Source organism: Papio anubis, chromosome 5 (assembly GCF_008728515.1).
Source record: "Papio anubis isolate 15944 chromosome 5, Panubis1.0, whole genome shotgun sequence".
NCBI classification, from domain to species: domain Eukaryota; kingdom Metazoa; phylum Chordata; class Mammalia; order Primates; family Cercopithecidae; genus Papio; species Papio anubis.
This window is the reverse complement of record NC_044980.1, coordinates 104,774,801-104,794,546: the sequence shown is the minus strand read 5'-3', so window position 1 is coordinate 104,794,546 and position 19,746 is coordinate 104,774,801. Positions and strand designations below refer to the sequence as shown.

Sequence of the window (19,746 nt, the reverse complement as noted above, 5' to 3'; positions counted from 1 at the left end):
AGCCACTGCATCTGGCCTTATATATTGTCTTGAGAGATATTCATATGTAGTAAAAATATAAAGACATCTGTGGGAAAGACAAACACCAAATTCAGGGTAGTACTAACCTATGGCAGAGAATAAGGATAGTGCTCTCAGGGAAGGGCAAATAGGAGATGTCAATTGCAGTTTGAAGGTTTTATTTCTTAAGCTGGTGGAGGATACACAAATGGTGAGTAAAGCAGTATTCATACTATTTCCTAGACTTTTTTGTATGTCTCAAATGTTTTGATTTAAAAGTCCCCAGGGTGATGATGAGCTTTTTTTTTCCGTATGTTTTTTGACCACATAAATGTCTTCTTTTGAAAAGTGTCTGTTCATATCCTTCACCCACTTTTTGATGAGGTTGTCTGTTTTTTTTCTTGTAAATTTGTTTAAGTCCCTGTAGATTCTGGATATTAGACTTTTGTCAGAAGAGTAGCTTACAAAACTTTTCTCCCATTCTGTAGGTTCCCTGTTCACTCTGATGATTGTATCTTTTATGTGCAGAAGCTCTTTAGTTTGATTAAATCTCATTTGCCAATTTTGGCTTTTGTTGCCGTTGCTTTTAGTGTTTTAGTTATGAAGGCTTTGCCCATGCCTATGTCCTGAATGGTATTGCCTAGGTTTTCTCCCAGGGTTTTTATGGTTTTGATTTTCACATTTAAGTCTTTAATCCATCTTGAGTTAATTTTTTTATAAGGTTTAAGGAAGGGGTCCAGTTTCAGTTTTCTGTATATGGCTAGCTAGTTTTCCCAGGACCATTTATTAAATAGGGGATCATTTCCCTGTTGCTTGTTTTTGTCAGATTTGTTGAAGATCAGATGGTTGTAGATGTGTGGGGTTATTTCTCAGGTCTCTGTTCTGTTCCATTGGTCTATATATCTGTCACTGGTAATTAGAGAAATGCAAATCAAAACCGCAGTGAGACACCATCTCACGCCAGTTAGAATGGTGATTATTAAAAAGAGAGGAAACAACAGATGCTGGAGAGGCTGTGGACAAATAGGAACTCTTTTATACTGTTGGTGGGAGTGTAAATTAGTTCAACCATTGTGGAAGACAGTGTGGCAATTCCTCAAGGATCTAGAACCAGAAATAACCATTTGACCCAGCAATCCCATTACTGGGTATATACCCAAATGATTATAAATCATTCTACCATAAAGACACATACACATGTATGTTTATTTCAGCACTATTTACAATAGCAAAGACTGGGAACCAACCCACATGCCCATCAATGATAGACTGGATTAAGAAAATGTGGCACATATACACCATGGAATACTATGCTGCCATAAAAAAGAATGAGTTCATGTCCTTTGCAGGGACATGGATGAAGCTGGAACCCACCATTCTCAGCAAAGTAACGCAGAAACAGAAAACCAAATACTACATGTTTTTCACTCATAAGGGGGAGTTGAACAATGAGAACACATGGACACAGGGAGGGGAACATCACACACCAGGGCAACCTAGATGATGGGTTGATGGGTTCTACAAACCACCGTGGCTCGAGTATACCTATGTGACAAACCTGCATGTTCTACACATGTATCCCAGAACTTAAAGTAATATATTTAAAAAAGCATAAACATCATTGAACAACAAACAAATAAAATAAATAAAATCATTTGATGGGATTTCATTATGTATAAGGAAAGGAATTTCCCAAATGAAATTTTGTTGTTTACTTAAAAAAAAAAAAAAAAAGTCCCTAGGGCTTTTAATTTTGAATGTCTTTGCCTGTGCACTGGACTGCAGTTTTTGAGCCATTGTTGATGCAAGCTACAATCACCTCGACTCTTTGTCTCTTTCAATGGTGTGGCCCACATGTTCCATGTTTTCAGCCCATTTGATAGCATATTTAACATGAGAGCATTTGTGCTGGACAATAAATATGCTTTAATTGCCTTGGCTGGCCAGCAGGATTATTATTTGTGATTGGAATAGATTGCTATGGGAAATTGCTGGTTGAGGAAAGAAAGAAAGAAAGGGTTTCCAGAATTTCATTTTGTTTTTTCTTTTGTCTTTACTTTACTATGACTTTAGTTTTTTTGCTCAGGTTCCATGGTTTCATTGTTTTTCCTTGTGTTTCTCTTTGTACATCCTAGGAAGAGATTAATCAGCAATATTGTTCTTTGTTATCTTAGCTGGATGAGGTTTGGTCACCAGGTCTTGAAGTTAGGTGACTTTCTTGTTCTCTAGAGAGAATGAGAAAAAATTAGAAATGCCTTATACATGGGGAATTGATTAAGTTCATATTTTTCCCACACTGGAAAGACTCATAGTCATAGTATGAGTCAGACACAGCTGGGAACATTTCATCTACTTACAGTGAGCTGTTCTATGCTTAAGAAAGGTGATAGACTGATAGGGCAGGAGAGAGAAGTGTTGGATTTGTTCTGGTGTTTAGAAATTTTTTCCATAAGGGCATGTCTTGGACAACCAACTCACTTTTGCATGGCTGTTAGGCACAGTTGTCAGGGAGGGGCCCTTGTTTTTGTCTCTACTGGGTACATAAGACAAATGATTTTTGAACTCAATAGAATTGAAATATTCAGGATAGATTCTAGCCTATAGATAGTTGATATAGAACCAAATACTGCCAAAGTGTTTCTCTCATATGTATGACATAGGCCAGAGTTGAGTTACAATGAAGACATGAGCCATATAGTTTGCATGGTTGTTTTTCTAAAATAGTGGGAATTCATTTCAGTGAGACTTGGCTAGCATGTATCCAGCACACTGCAGTCTATTTTCTCCACAGCTGTTCGCTGCCATACATTTCTGATCCAAAATACAAAGCTGTCCAAAAATGTGGAACACGTTGACCTGATCTCTCCACCAGGGAAATAGCATTACAGGAAAGATGAAATTACTAGAATGAGGCTTTTGTGGGAAATTAAATATGTCTAGATTTATCAGGAAGATTAGTTTCCTACCTCTTTCAACAGCAATTTCTTTTTATTATTCAAAAATTGGGACTAACAAATGGATTTTCTAACAAATATAATATTGATATTCAAAGAATTTAATGTGGTTCTTGGAAACTGAGGTGGCAGCAATGATTGGATTAGAAATTATGAGTAATGTGAGTGAGGTTGACAGGTATGGAATATAGCGTGTGAACTTGCTAACTGGTAGTAAATGGGGCAGAGAAGTCTAGGAGTCTCAGTAACTCAGAGGAAGACATTTGTAAGATTGAGGAGTAATATGTTTAACTACTTTCTAATGTACGAGATAACTAAAATATGCTTTCAAATATTGCTTGCGAAGATGTCCTACTTTATGTATAACAATAATTTAAAATTGCTGCATTCATGTGCCATTCTGAAGAGCACTCACCTCTCAGAAGGAGGAAGAGTGTAATATTAATTAACAGGCTAATGTTTATAGGTATTTGAACCTCTATAGATACCACGCGGATGATTTCTCTCTGTAATTATGTTTTTGTATCTGTAAAGAACAGATTACATTACCTCATAGGTTTGTTGTGATAATTTAATAAAATTTAAGACAGTTATCATTAGCATAATTCCTTGCACTTCCAATAAGCTCTCAAAAAATGGTATCTATTATAATTGCATAATATAATTTATATGTAAATGTAAAAACATAAACCCTTTTTCGAAGTCAATAAATAACCCTCCCTCCTTATATAATGCAATTGAATATTACCCGTTATTTATTATGTAACATTTCTTATTAACAGTACTAAAATAGATAATTTAGTTCAGTTCTTAACTGAAAGAGCATGGAATCTGAATTAATAAAATCTGAATCAAAAAGCTTTTTCTCTAGCAAGTTTAGTATGTAGGATCTCCAAAGACAATGTTTTACTTAAGAAAGCATTTTTAAGTGGCTGCTGTGTGTAGACACCTATGAGATATTGTGGAGGAGTGGATACAAAAATAGGGACTTCTATAGTTACACATTATTTCTTTGAATTTATACCTTTAAAATGTCAAAGCTATTTTTGTTAAGAATGTGAAAAGTATAAACTGTGATTCGGAATCTTACAAATAGCCATTGTCCTAGGAGAGTTAAAACTCAATAACTAAATTATGCTGTAGAAAAATATTGGAATAGTAGTGAGGAAACTAGTATATTCTTATTTTTATTATATATAAGAATTATATTTTGTTGGTTGGTTGGTTGGTTGGTTGGTTTTGGTTTCCCAGTTGGTTGACTACAAAACTGGAAGAAGCAGAGACAATTTTGGAGGAAGATGTGGCTGCTCTTGTAACAATAACATAGACGTGATCATCTCCTAGCAGTGTTCCTGATTGGCCTAATTCTGCCCAAATTAGAAGGCTTAGGTAGGGGTGGGCCTGGGCCCAAAAGGAATTTATTTTTTGTTGGGGAAGAAGAGTAAAGAGGAAATTCAGTGCCCTCTACACAGGTGTCGGACTCTTAAAAAGAGGCCCTGATAGAGGCTGTACTGAGGGACATCCCTAGGCTTTCTTTACATGTGACTCTACTAGAAAGAATGAGAGTAGGAAAGGAGGAAATGACCAATCCCACGTGACAAATGAGAAAGAGTTTTCAGGGGATTATCTTTTACTGTGGCCTGAGAAACAAATGCATCATATATAAAATGAAAAACTTCGTATTTTCTGGTTTTGTTATTCATCTGAAACAAGATTTAACATGAAAGGCTTTAAAATGAAAATCTTCATACTTGTATAGATTAACATTGTGAAGAGCTTCAGTGTAGGGCCCACACTTAACTCCAAACATTTGCCATTTGTGATGTTGGCAGTACTTTGTTAAGGTTCATTTGAGGATCTTGTTTTTTGGGAGCAGCTGGTGGCATAAATTCTATGCCCATTTTTTTTTTTTTTTTTGAGAAAGAAACTAAAGCAAAAATAAAATTGAATTGACTTGACAAAATCTCACCAATGGATGATTAGCAGAATTGGCAACTCCACCTTATTAGATTATCCTGCTCACTAGCTCGTTCAAATTTATTTTCTTACCTGTGTGTGTGTGTGTGTGTGTGTGTGTGTGTGTGATCAAAATCTCTTTGGAGAGTCTCCTCTTTTCCACCCTTAGTCCATTTGTCTCAGGTAAGGCTCACACGACTCCGTAGCTCCGGGAATGGCAGTGTGTCCTGGGTCTGCTTACTGTGTATACAACTTGTCCTTGGTTACAGTGATTGGTTAGCGTTGGGCACAAGATCCAAGGTGAGCCAATCTACAGTTAATGTAAGAAAGTTGCTGATGCTGTCTAAATGAGCTTGCTAAATTGGTGATCATCTTTTCCATCTTTTTTGCAAAGGCTCTGATTGAGAATGAAGCAGATACTGAGGAAAACAGGGCTGTGAAATAGAGAGAGACATAGTGTCCTAATGATATCATGTAAGACCCTGGATCCAACTATCCTGAAGCCAGATTCAGTTCTTACATTCCTAGTTCTCTGTGTCAACAATTTCATTTTTGTGGTTAATTTATTTTGAGAGTACAGTATGTCACTTTCAACAAAACAAACCCTTATTTTCTTTCCTCTCTTCTTCTGTTTCTTCTTTTTCATTTTTCTTCTTTTTCCTTTTTATCCTTTCTGTTCTTCCTTTCTCCCATTACTTTAAAAGTTCTTAATAAGAAACTATAGCAAATAGGATCAACTCATATGGAACCTTGAAAACTAGGATAAAAGCATTAGACTTTATCATTTATACCCTAATTTTTTCAAATTTTGGAAATAGCATGATAAGAGTTAGAATGATAACAAATGTGTAATAAACTTTGAAGAATGAAGAGAGGGCGTGAAGAGCAGTTAGGGCGTTGTCCAAACCTTCAAGAAAGAGTTGTTACCTTAGAATGTTAATTGGTTAGAAGTAGAGATGTAGGGACAGGTGCAAATAATAATAGTCTTTAAGAGAAGCATATGTAGACATTGTTAACTAATCAAATATAAGGGATAAAGGAGAGGTGAAGATGATTCTGAGGTTTTAAGTACATATGACTAAAACACAGATGGAACAAACTTTATTATCAATGGAGAAATGAGGAGGGGGATGAGCTAACTGAAGTCTGCAGGGAACTGTAGGTTAGGTTAAGTTGTGTTCTTGCTGAGTCTGAGTAGGGGCTCAAAGAAGTAGGTTTGTAACTCAGAGACATCATTGCTGAAAATATCAATCTGGAAGTCATCCTAATCAAAGTAATCTTTGATACTGTGGGCCAGAATTGAGTCAAGAGAAGCAATCAAGTTAAGAACAGACATTCAAGAATTTAGCTGTGGGAAAAAATACAACTGGACAGAGAAGAAGGCTGGTTGTGATGGCCCATGCCTGTAATTCCAGCACTTTGGGAGGCCAAAGCTGCGGATTGCTTGAGCTCAGGAGTTCAAGACCACCCTGGGCAACATGTCAAGACCTCATCTCTACAAAAAATACAAAAATTATTCACGCATGGTAGTACATGCCTGTGGTCCCAGCTACCCGGGAGTCTGAGGTGGAGGGATTGCCTGAGCTCAGGAAGTTGAGGCTTCAGTAAGCCAAGATTACACTACTGCACTCTAAGTTGAGTGACAGAGCAAGACCTTATCTCAAAAAAGGAAAAAATGGAAGAAGAACAAAGGAATGAGAAAATAGGTACAGTAGAGAGGTATCAAAGTTCAAAAAGTAGGAAGAAACCTAACAATTGTACCGATAAACCAAGGAAGATTTAAATTTCAAAACAAAAATTGGTGGTCTCAAATGTTACGGCAATAAAAGAGAATGTCATCTAGGAATCCCTCATCCAATATACTAAGAAGACTTCTGGAAATCTTCATAAATAAGACTTCATTGATATCTCATCAAAGCAAAGTCTAGGTAGGATAGAATGAAACATAAACAAATTTAAAAACTAGGGGACAAATTTGAATATTCATCAGCTCTCCCAATAGAAGAAACATTTCTAAACTTTGAAGTGATAGAAAACTCATAAAAGGAAAGCTCATTAGATTTGATCACATAAAAATCACAATTTTCTTGAATGCAAAAAAACGTAAGTTGCTGAACAGAGTATATGCAGCAAAATATGACCAGGAGTTTGTCAGTTTTATAAAGAGCTAATGGGAAAAATCCAAAGAAACAATTCACTAAACTGAAAATGAAGTATGACTTATTTACTTGTTTCCTCTACTATATCCTCCAGTTAGATTCTAAGCTCCATGAAGGCAGAGCCTATGCTTTTGCTGTTTACTACTGCAAATCCAGCATTTAACCCATTGAGGTAGGGGTATTTCCTCAGACAGACATGCAAAAAGGGGCATAGCTTCGGCATGAAAATGAATTCAGATCTGTCTGCACTGGCTTCGCGGTGCAGTGGAACATCGAAGTTGAGATTTCAGTGCCTGTGTATAATATAAAGTTCTGGAGCTCAGGGTAGAAGTTCAAGCTAGAGATATAGGTTTAAGAGTAATCATTTGGTTTGTAATTGATGACATGGGCTCTTCATCACCCAGAGGAACGTGTGTAGAATGAGAAAGGGCTGGGGAGAGAATGCCAAGGAAGCCCAGCATTTAAGAGCAAGACAGAGAAGGCAAGGAAAATCAAGGCAGTATATTCCCATGAGAGTTCAGGCAAGAAGATGTATAGGGAGTTCAATGTGTTTCACAAAAGGTAGCCTAACCGGCACCTGATGAATGCTCAAAAATGTTAGCTATTATTAATATGGAAGTGACTAATAGCAGGCAGCTTTATTCATATAATATTGAACTTGCCAGAGGACAGAGTGGAGATGCAAAAGAGGAGCCAGTTGTCAGAGCTGCCTAGAAAGCTGAAAATGGAAAAAAGAAAAGAGGACTACAGGAGACAGCAGTGATGAGATGGGAGCTGCATACATACAGGAGATCAAAGGGAAGAAAGGGGAGAGGATAACACTTTTAACCCCATTTATTGAGTGCTGCCTAGTGCCAGGTACTGTTCTTAGTGCTTTAACTGATTCCATTTCAAAACAGCCTTACCATATAATTACTAGACTTAGTCACATTTTATGGTCAAGGAAACTGAGAAATGGACAGTTCCAGTAACTTGCCTAGCATTGACTGTGACTATGAGATGAACACAGGATTTGACCTCAGGCATTCTGACTCTTGAGTCCGTGTTCTTAATCTCTTTTATGTACAGCCTCTTAATTCTATGGGTTATGATAGTAAAATATTTTGACTAAATCTGGAGTATGAAAGTCTATTTTCAAGGCTTTTTTAGTACCATTATCTGATGCTGGTTTTTTTTTTTTTTTTTTTAAACTAGTGCTTTAGAAGTCTTTAAACAAGAATATCAACTTCTATATCATTTCAGATTTCTTTGCAATTATTTTGTACTCTGTCCCTGATTTTCGGTCTTGAGTTGCACTTGCTGCTATTTGATAGCACAAACTGCTTTGCAATGAATAAAAGACACCTGCAGTGTTGCAGATGTAGTTAGTATGATGCAGGCAAGATACCAGGAAGGGCAAAAGCGCCTATTTTAGGGACTGTTTTTAAGCTGAACCAGGGAACCGAAGCAATGACTGTATCACATGTGACCATGACTTTCACTTTTCTGATGGAAAGGCAACTCTCATGAGATTTTCTTAAGTGAGAAAATTCAGAATATGAATCATTTTTATTTTACTGTTTGGTGTCATTCTCAATAAAAATATTAAAAGATATAAATATTTTATGGTAAGCATCAGGATTGAAATTTTATTAACAAATAACAATTAAATCCTCAGAAAAAATGTTTGCTAAGATGGTTACCATAAGAAAATATCTTTTGTGAAGCTAAGTTAATATAAGTATTTTTATGGTAATAAAATGATGTCTCATGGAATTGATCTTTGAGACAAGTACTCTTACCACAAAAACAAAACAAAACAAAAATTAGTTTTGCTATCCTACAAAATGTTGTACTGAATTTACCAAAAATCTAATTCAAAGTTCACACACGGTATTAAAAATGCAGGCTACAAAGTAGTTAGTGTATTATTATGTTGCTATAACAGGTAGACATGTCTAGGAAGGAAGACATAGTTGTAAATAAGCTAGAATCTATTTAGAAGATAACAGAATGTAGATATACATTACTTTGGTGGGATTCTGTTAGGTCAACCTCTAAATTGGTTTTAAAACAGATATGGCATACTCTGCTCCAGAATCACTGAAGTTTTTAGTATCAATCCCATTCCTAGATGTCCTGTCTCAAATGCTAATATTAATAATAGGCTTGCATTCATCAATTGTAAAAGAGTTATGAGCAGAACTATGTTGTCCCCAAAATTTATATGTTAAAATCCTAACCCCCTAATACTTCAGAATGTGACTCTATTTGGAGACAGGCTGTTTACAGAGTGTGTGCAGAGGAGGACACAAACAGGTACAAAGGAAAGACCATGTGAAGATGTGGAGAAGACAACCATCTACAAGCCAATGGGAGAGGCATCAGAAGAAATCAATCCTGCTGACATCTTGATCTTGGAATTGTAGCCTCCAGAACTATAAGAAATAAATTTCTGTTGTGTAAGCCACTTAGTACTTTGTAATGGCAACTTGAGCAAACTAATACAAAAAGGTGTGATGTTGGGCTTTCACTCAGGTGTTATACTCTAGATTATAACAAGATAATTAAATAGCCAGAAAATATGACTGATTAATAACTTCCCACATGATCTTCATCAATTTCTTCCTTTGCAATTGAATGCCTATTTGCAATTGGTTTGTGAAAGAAAAGTTTGATGTCCATTTATTTCTTGGTAACCCAGAGATTTCTGGGATCCCATAGTTATTTTGTGGTCTCTCCAGCAACAACCTTAAAGCAAGAATCAGGGTTTGCTCCATACCCCAAAAAGGGAATGCATTTTATAAAACATAAATGTACTTTATGGATTTTATTGAAGACTTATTGAAGACATTGTGTGACATATACATACCCAGAAATCTCGACCTTGCCCTATGTGCCTCTCCCTTTGGCTGATTTTTAATCTGTATCCTTTTGCTGTACTATAACCAAAAGTATAATGGTTTTGCTGTGTCCTCTGAGTCCTTCTAGTGAATTATGGGGCATGAGTGTGGTCTCAGGGACCCCCAAACTTGCAGTGAGTACCAGAAGTGAGAGTGGCCTTGGGCAACTCCAAACTTGGATTAGGTTTCAGAAGTGATGGTGAACTGGGGTACTCCTAATCTTTGCACGAGGTCACCTGCCTCTTTTCTCTGTCTTCAGAGTCGGGGCCCATCCCTATAATTGTGACTCCCCTCCACTAGGACAGAGTAGTGGGTGATGAGTGGTGTGTGGTAGAGAAAGCCATGCCTACTTTAGCTCTTCTCTCCAAAGTTTCTGCCAGTTGTAAGGGAGGGAAGATATGTGTCTACTGAATTCTCTTTCTATGGACCTGGAACGTGGGAGACAGACAGACACTTTGATTTCCTTGCCAATACGACTTCATGCCTGCTGTAGTTTGGGGTAGCAGAGAGAAGGTGGAAACTTCCTGGTTGTCTTCTGAACTGCACTTTGATAATCAGTAGGTAGAAAAGAGAGGGAACAGTATTTCAAGGATTGTTTTTGTTTTATTTTATCTTTTATCCCTATCCTTAAACTATATTTTGGTTTTGGTATTTCATAGTCTTTCAGGTAAGGGTATATTAGGCATCTTTATTTATCACAAAAGGCTATCACAGTGTTTCCCTTTATATAAGGAGTAAATTTACCTTGAAGAAGTAGTTTTATTTTGACAACTTACTGTGCTATTCTTGTAGAGTGGCTAGCAATGGTAATTTTTCTTTGAATGCAGTAATTCAGATTTGGATGTACAGTTGATTCTTCTTATTCACTGTAAATCAGTGAAGTTTCTATGAACACCAAGTTAATTGAACATTGAATGATTGCTCCCAGAGGAAATAGTCAGATTCCTATAAGCCTCTGTTAACAGTATTTTTGTCAACTGATCAAAACATAACCTTGTCTTATATATGTTTCTTTTTAAAGACACCTTATATAATATGTATCACTGATTCATTAACTTTGGACTTATTGCCAACAGCGTGAATGAAGCTTATCCATTTTCTCCATAAGGCATATTGCAGCCCTCTTGTGCTCAGGAACACTAGATAGAGTTTCTGTATTACACTTGCAAAATCACCAACAAAAAGCACAAAAATTCAAATAACATGGTGCTAAATAGATCATGAAAAGGACACTTGTTTACAGTAAGAGAGCTGAAACAAAGAGGTAGAATATTGCCTTATTTGACCTCAGCTGCAAACTTGCACATGAGGCAATTTGAATTTTTTTGCCACACTGTGCTAATGACCACTAATGATCACAGACGTGCTGCAAATATTGATTTCAGAGTTACAAATAAATTTTAGTGAGTTGGCAAATTCACAAATATGGAATCCACAAATAATGAGGATTTCCCAGACTGTAACATCTGGGAAAAATGCTGATTGCTCTAAAATATCTTTAAAAGGGAAATTGATGCTTTGGTTATGATGTCCTGACTCTGCCAGAAATGATAGCTCCTTGTATTTTTCCTACTCCATCATTCCAGAGGAGACAGGATCAGAATCTCTGTCCCTTGAGCCTGCTTTGTGCATCAGATGTTTGCTGTGAGAAGTAATGAGTCTTTGTAAAGGAGTTTGGTTCATTTGCTAGGAGGTGTTCCATGCTGAAAGATGTGAGGATCCATGGACTCTTTGCCAGGAATAAAAGTAGTCATAGGGAGAGGGTAGAAAAGGAAGGAAGACCAAGAGCAAGGGGGAGGGTAGTTTCTAGGCATGATTAACAACAACAAAATCTATCTGTGAGTCTATCCTAGATAGGTTATGAGTAAGATACTGAGTAAGATCAGAGTCTCTCCAGTAATCGATGGACTGATCCAGGTTGCTTTTCCAGCTATTACAAGCCATAATGGCAGGGTTATATTCTTTTCATCCAGTAAGAAAACTACTTTGTTTGTTATAAAGATGTCATTATCTATCTTAAATACTTGTCAAAAGGTTTTGAGAGTGTTGTTAGAGTTCAGGGGTGATCTCTGAGCTGATGACTGCAGAATACTAAGCTGTTGATCAAGAACAATAGTAGTGGTAGCTAGTATTCACCAGCTTTTTATGCCCTAAGTTCTGTTCCAAGCACTGTACATGTGTGAAGGCATTTAAACTTTACAATAGGCCTTTGAGGTTGGAAATAATATCATCCCCAGTATGTGGCATAGGTTTGGTAACTTGTTCTAGAGGTCACACATATAGTAAGTGACTGATTTGAAATGCAAACTAGACCATGTCATCTGCCTACAGAGTCCATACTCTGATACCATTAGCCATTACACCATACTGCTTTTTCTCAAGGAGAAAATGAATCTTGAAATTTTAGTAAGTTCCACTTGCCTGGATGCAAAGATTGATTTTAAATTGAGTAGCATACTCTTACCATGAAATAAAATAAAAATAGGATGCAATTATTGACAATAACTTCCCATAAATCTGGATAGTTTTGGCTTATAAAATATTTATCTAAATCGTGTTCAGTAATTTGGTGATCCATCTGATGACTTTATTAGAGATATAGGATAACTGGAAAAGGAAAGTAAGAATCAGCCTTGGTATAACAGAAACAAACTATGAGTGAGGGAATGGAGCTCCCAGAGAGGAGTACAGCAGGGGACAGAAGTCCAGTGCCCTGGGTGAGCATGGCCAGGAAGAATGTGTTACTACAAGAACTCATAGATCAAAGCCAGAGTCACTGGTAATACTAGAAGGACTGGATGGACACAGGGCCAGAGGAAACCCTGAGGGAAAGCTCAGCCAGAAAGGAGTCAAGGCAGAGAGGCAGACACTGAGGTTAGATTACAAGAGCAAGACAGAGCAGCCAGAAATGGGTGCAAACATCAGCACAAGGAGAATTTGGGGAGGACTAAGAAGTCAAGAGCAGGCATAAGTTGGAGGTCAGCTTTGGCCAACCTAAGTTTGAATCAGGTGACCAGGTAAATTGGAGTCATGGACTGTTGGGTCCAGTGCCCTGTGAGATTATGTGGGTGAGAGGCTGCTGCCCTCTCAAATCATGAGTTACCTGGTGGGACAGGAAGAGGGAAGGATCTGGTACAAGGATGAGAAGTAGAGAAGCCTGGAAAAGTACCCTTTAAAGGAATTGGGGACTTGAGGCAGATTCTTCCTTTGGGGATAACAGATGGGTCCTTTCTACCTGAAGGTTCTAGTTTTATCTACATAAAACATAAAGTATGTGTTTTATACTTTAACCAGGATTGTGTCTCTTCAAAGTTTGTTGCTCTGTCAGAAGGGAGGATGTTAATTCTCCTTTTCTCTGCATGCAGTTAGATAGCAGCAAGTTTCAGGGAAGAGAGGAGGTAAGTGTTGAGAGCTGTATATAGAAAATTAGTATTTGAAAAATATAACAGGAATAATCTTTACCCCATACTTGGAAAGAGACCATTAAAAAGGATTCAAAAGGCTTGAACAATTCAAGTTTGATTTGTCCATTTAGTGAATCATGCTTGAACACTACGTGCAGGATTCTGCTAATCTTGGAAGTTACTCCAGTGAGAAAGACAGATATGACCCCTGGACTCTAGGGGGTTACACTTATCTGCTACACTTTCTCAGTAAACTCCAGTTTTTGCTTTTGGCATCATTTAAAACTGAAAACCTCAAAATGTACTGAAGTTTAACTCTTAAGCTCTTCTCTGATTATGTTGTGAATTATTTATTAGGTAAGATCCCTCTTCTCTTAAGGCGAAAGGTGCTGTTCTCCTGAAGGGAGTGGCCATTCCTATTGTCAATTGTAAAGAAATTAATCCCAGGGCAGGAAATGGAGTCAGGGAGGTAGATACTGGACCATAGTGAAAGAGAAATACTTCTCTGGGGGCCTTAGGAGAGCCCCCTGTCCAAGGGCACAGAGTCAAAAGCACTTCCATGAGTGAGAATAATTTGGTTCCTGCCCATGAACATAGCACCTCGTGTTAGTCAGAGAAACACCTAGATAGCCTAGATGCCCACTCAGAAAGTAGACATTATTAGTAGAGTTTTAACTCATTTTCTTTGCTGTGTTACAGTTACTTTTCTGTGCACCTTTAGTAAAAAGAAATCTTCGTTTCCACTTGGTTTCTGTTCTCTCTGTAGGAAATCAAGGGGATTGTAGTCATGCATTTGGGACAACTGTGTGGGCAGAGTGGTGACAGCTTCTGTACAGGGTTGAATATTGTTCCACTAAAATACATGTCCTCGGAATCTCAGAATGTGAATTTATCTGGAAATAGGGTTGTTGCAGATGTAAATATTTAAGGTGAGGTCATACTGGGATAGGATGGCCCTGTATTCGTCCATTCTTACACTGCTATTAAGATCCTACCTGAGACTGGGTAATTTATAAACAAAAGAGGTTTAATTGACTCATAATTCCACATGGCTGGATAGGTCTCAGGAAACTGACAATTATGGTGGAAGGTGAAGGGGAAGCAAGGCACGTCCTACATAGCAGCAGGAGAGAGAGTGTACGAAGGAGAACTGTCACACACTTATAAAACCATCAGATCTTGTGAGAACTCACTGTCATGAGAACAGCATGAGGGAAACTGCCCCCATAATCCAGCCACCTCCCACCAGGTCTCTCCCTCAACACAAGATTATGGGAATTACCATTCCAGATGAGATGTGGGTGGCAACACAGAGCCAAACCATATCATGCCCTTAATCTCATATGATCAATGTCCTTAAGAGGAAAAAAACCACACAGAAACAAAGACACAGGGGAGAACACCATGGGAAGACAAAGGCAGAGATGAGAATGACTCACCTACAAGCCATGGGGCACCGAGGATCCCAGCAACCATAAGAAGCTAGGATGAGGCAAGGAAGCATTCCCTCCTAGAGCCTTCAGAGAGAGCATGGCCCTGGTAACATCTCAATTTTGGACTTCTGGCCTCTAAAACTATGGGAGAATAAATTTCTGTTGTTTAAAGCCACTCAGTTCGTAGTCTTTTGTCATGGCAGCCCTAGCAAACTAGTACAGCCTCCTATCCAAGTGTGGTACTAAAGCCTGGGGCATACCATTAAAATGATAGAAAGGGGATGCTACTCCTTTATTCTAAGATGTACATTTTATGTTTCTGCAAGAGGAGTGGACATTACAATTTTACTCCATATTTTAATATGATTGTTGCAGGGATAATTTTATCCCAAACCAGTTATACCCTTATTTTTCTCTATATTCAAACTTAATTTTTATTGTATTCTTATTGGAGAAGTGGAAACTTGATCAAGCTGCCTTTATATCTGCCTTCTCCCTGGAGTCATAGCTAAATTTCAAAGTACCTGTGTAGTAAGTGCCATGGTATGGAAGGGAGTAAGACTTCATTTGTTCTTTGTTCTGCAGCATGTCTCCCTGCAGGGGTACATCCTCCCCTCTAGTCTTCAGTCCTTTGTCTCTGTTGTTCAAGGCTTAGATTTCCTTGTTTCTTTGTGCCTGGCCATTCAGGTCCATTGGTCTTCTCTGATAAGTCCAAGCCATGCTGGGGTAAATTGATCTCTGGGATATTGTATAAGGTCCTAGCTGCTTACATTCAGTAAACATCTGTTCTCTGAGCTCATGAATTGGCTGCAAAAGTTCATTTATCTGCTTTCCATTGTCACCTCCCTCCCGTGTGATCATGAGCCCAGCTTGACTGTTCTGAGTGCAATGTATCAAAGGAGACTGTGGAGAAATATTGGAGGGAAATTATCAGTTTTCAAAAGTACTGTGCATCTACATTTCTTATCTAAAAAAATAATTGGTAAAACATTTTAAACCTACGAAAGTACTATTTCTTTCCCTGGTGGCCCTTCCATACCCCTCTTACCCACTTGCCCCACCCCCGCTACTGTGTTTCAGATATGGATCAGAATGTGTTCTTCCATGACAGTAACTCCCACGGGCAAAGCAGCATCTGGCTCTGTGGGCTCTCCAAATTTGTGTAGGTGAGTCTGGCTGGAATTATTGCCTCCCTCACCTGGAGGATGCTGCCTGTTCTCCCAGGAGGTTCTCCATCTTTCCAGGACAGGTTTGTTGTCTCCAGGCTGCTCAGCCACCTGTGCTAGTAGAGCTTCCCACTGGGATAATCCTGTGTTGGGCCTCAGATAATGGATATTGAGCAACTCATTGCTTAAGACAGCAGGTAATGTCTGAGCAGCTCATGTTTAACTCCAGGGAGAAAATCGACTAAGGGAGCCTAGTCTATTTTTCTTTTCAGGTCCTATGTGGTTTCACTCAGTGGACCTGTAACTGAGTATCCCCATTTTTCTAATGGAAAGAAAATGAGTTATTTTAATTACAATTTTTTCATCTTCTTTTCTCTTTCCTCCTCTTTGCCTATTTTCCACTTCTTACTTAGCTCTTTCGAAATGCGATTATAACCTTTACCTTCCCTTAACCAGACACTCCCTACATGGTAAGCTTATCTAACTATATGCTTACTTAGAAGCGCCAGAGCCAGAATTCTCTCCTAACAGGAGCTTGCCTCAAGAGACAACAGTCAATTTATAACCCAACGTATGCCCGCGATGGAACTCTCTCTTACCTGGAGAGTATCTTGAGACAACATTCACCTTACAACCTAGCTCTGCCCATGATGGCGCCAGCTCGACCACCTGGTAGATAAGGCACTAAAGCAAGCCATGTAGACCCTGCACCTGCTTGTTCCCTCCTCTGCATACTATTTGTGCCAAGTGCCCCTTTAAAAGCCTCTACTTTCTGTCCCCAAAAGGAAAATGGTACCTTTAAAGGAAGGAGGCTGTACTTCTTCCCCTAAGCTAAGCTTTGAAATAAAGTCACCTTCTCTATACCAAACCTCGCTCTTTTTAGCTGAATTCTGCAAGTGGCGAGCAACCGAAACTGCATTTTGGTTATAGACGCTTTCTGGTTTCTGCAACTATCTAAGTCCTCCCTAGCTACTGGGTTAGTAGCTGTGGGTTCTCTTTATAAATGCAGTCTACAGTATAGACTTTCCCTCAAGCAGAGCAAAAAGAATTCAAGTATTTTTTAGTTCATAGAAATTCTGGGACTCAGTGATACCCTTCTCAGACTTGCTGATGAATTGGATATGGGAAATTGGGAAAGCTGTAGACAAGAAATCCCTCATATTAGAGAAAACCTGAAATTTGAAAGTTTGGGGAATGATGGGTCTGAGTGAGAAGAAGACGTAGTCATTCTGTCCTTGGCTTGGATGGCAATGCTTCTGTCTCTCAGTAAAGGGGTATGAGCAATGAGCTAAGAAGCCAGAAAGAAGTCCAAACAGACTTCTAAATTGCCATTAGGACCAAGGTGCAATTGTTATAGCATTAGAATCCCATTTTCTAAAATTTGACCACTGAAAAATTATTCCATAATTCCATTTATTTTCTTTTGGAGATCTCTTTTTAGATAACAAATACCTAAATGACAGCATGTCTCCTTCCTACTAAGCATACTAAGGAAGAGAATGTGTGTCCTCACTTGAACCAGAGTTATAAAAGCAGCCTCCTTTCCCGGGTGGCAGACAAAGTGAAAACAGCAGGAATGAGATAGAGAACCATAGGCATGGAGGGAGAAATTGGGGTTACTTATATATCCAATTGCATACATTTGTTTCCATAGATCGCATTTCTGCTGAAGTCTTAAAGGGTGGTTTAATGTGGTTTGATTTTAAGAGTCAAAAAAATTCTTTGAAATGCTAAGGAAGAGTTAGAGGCAATTATTACCTCCTCAAAGCTCCCTCACTGAAGAATCTTTTTATTCTGGGCATGTCAAACTTGGCCCAGCCCCAGGACAGAACCATTTCCTTTATGGGACCTTGTCTGGTTAGGATAAGTCCTACTCAACTGCTATGAGTGATCTTCCTACTCACTGTAGGAGTGTGGGGCTTCACTCACTTGACTTTGGGGCTTAACGTGATAGAATCCAGGAATTCTGTTGCCAAGGCACTACCAGTCAAGAGGGCTTTGGCTTCCTCAGCAGTATGAATCACAGGTGAATTATGTGACCTTTTAGTTGGCAGAGGTGTGCTAATTCAGGGTCTTACATACCAGATATCAATATTTCAGAAATCTCTGTAAGTTTTTTCTTTATACCAAATGTTTCAGATGAAACATTTTCCTGCAGTAATAAGATAAACATTTTAAAAGGAGGGGGGAAAAAATGTTGTTTAATAGGAAACAAGAAACTAATCTGTATGTCTGGAGTTTTGGAGACAAGTCCTGATCTTTTTGAATAAATGTACATGAGTCTTACTTGCTACTAACTACACATTGATAATTCTTGTACTATTTCTGACTCAAGATCTAAGTCTAAACTTAGATGCTGCGGATTACTCAGATAATGAATGTGACTGTATAACTGTAGGATGGCTATGTTATTTTGAGTGTAGTGTTTTGGATTATTTTGATCATTCATGCTAATACATTCCATTCAGTGTATATTATGATGAGCTCTTTCTCATCCACACCCATGTTTCTATGTGTTTGATACAACATTTATGCCCCAAGAAATGCTCATAGGTATGTTTATTGGCGGAAAGGAGCATGGAGGGGACCATCTATAGTCACCCTGCCTTTGAGAAATTCTCAGTTACAAAAATTAAATAGATTTTTTTCTTTTTCTTTTCTTTACTTTTCTTTTCTTTTTTTTTTTTTTTTTTTTGCAAAAAGTCTCTATGGCCTTTAGTATGCTGTATGTGTATTTTAAAACTCAATGTCTCCAGCACTCTTTTTGTAGGATATCAGTTAGTATAATTCAGGATACTTTTTCTGTAAGAAAGTTTGGGAAACACTATTCTAAGGATACAATGAGATGCAATTGGTTTAATCATAACCAGAGTGATTTCAGCCTCTCACCAGATGGTTGTGAAAGTAATGCCCTGGAACAACTGTTATCTCCTTTTTCAGAAGGCCTAATGAGAAAGACATCTATTTATCTCAAAGAGCATTACACAGTCTTTCAAAAAAAGAGAGAATGAACCAGAAGACCCATGGAGGAACCTGTAATTCTCTGGTTGTAGGATGCAATCTTTTAGAACATTTTTTCAATTACTGTGCCTTTGTCTGAGAAGGCCAGAGAATCCAATCTTAGAAATTGTTTTAGTTGTCTACTGCTGCATAACAAATGTCCCCCAAACTTAATGAGTTAAAACAACAAATATATATTGTCTCACAGTTCCTACAAGTCAGAAATTCTGGAGTGGCTTAGCTGGGTTGTACTAAGTTTCTTATGGTGTTGTAGTCAGAATGTAGGCAGAGACTGCAGTCATCTTAAGTCTTGACTGAGACTGGAAGGTGGGCTTCCAGTATGACTCACCTACTATCGATTGGCAGGTGACCAACTCAACTCCTCACCATGTGGGCATCTCCTTAGGTTGTTTGGGTGTCCTCATGACATGACAGCTAGCTTCACCCAGTCTGGGTAATCCTGGAGAATGTGACTAAAGAGGAAGCCACAGTGCCTTTAAGGCTTAGCCTCTGTAGTTGCATACCATCACTTCTACTTTATTCTGCTTGTTAGAAGTGAGTCACTAAATCTAGCTAAATCCACTAAATCATACTCAAGGTAGAGGAATTAGGTTTCATCTCTTACAGGAAACAGAATCAAAGAATTGTGGACATATTTTAAAACCACCACAGAAGGTTTAAATAATAAGGGCACAAGAAGAAGGGGCAAACTAGGACAGTGCCTGGATTATTTAATTCAGCATCTCAATGCCATTGTCAAGGATCTAAATTATTTCTGTCTTCTACCCTGCC

General features: G+C 38.2%; 1 protein-coding gene across 1 annotated transcript in view; it reads left to right on the top strand.

Annotated features, from left to right (window-relative positions):
• NREP (neuronal regeneration related protein) overlaps positions 1-19,746 on the top strand; it is a 261,805-nt gene that overhangs the window by 50,621 nt on the left and 191,438 nt on the right. The gene's annotated exons all lie outside the window — the stretch shown is intronic.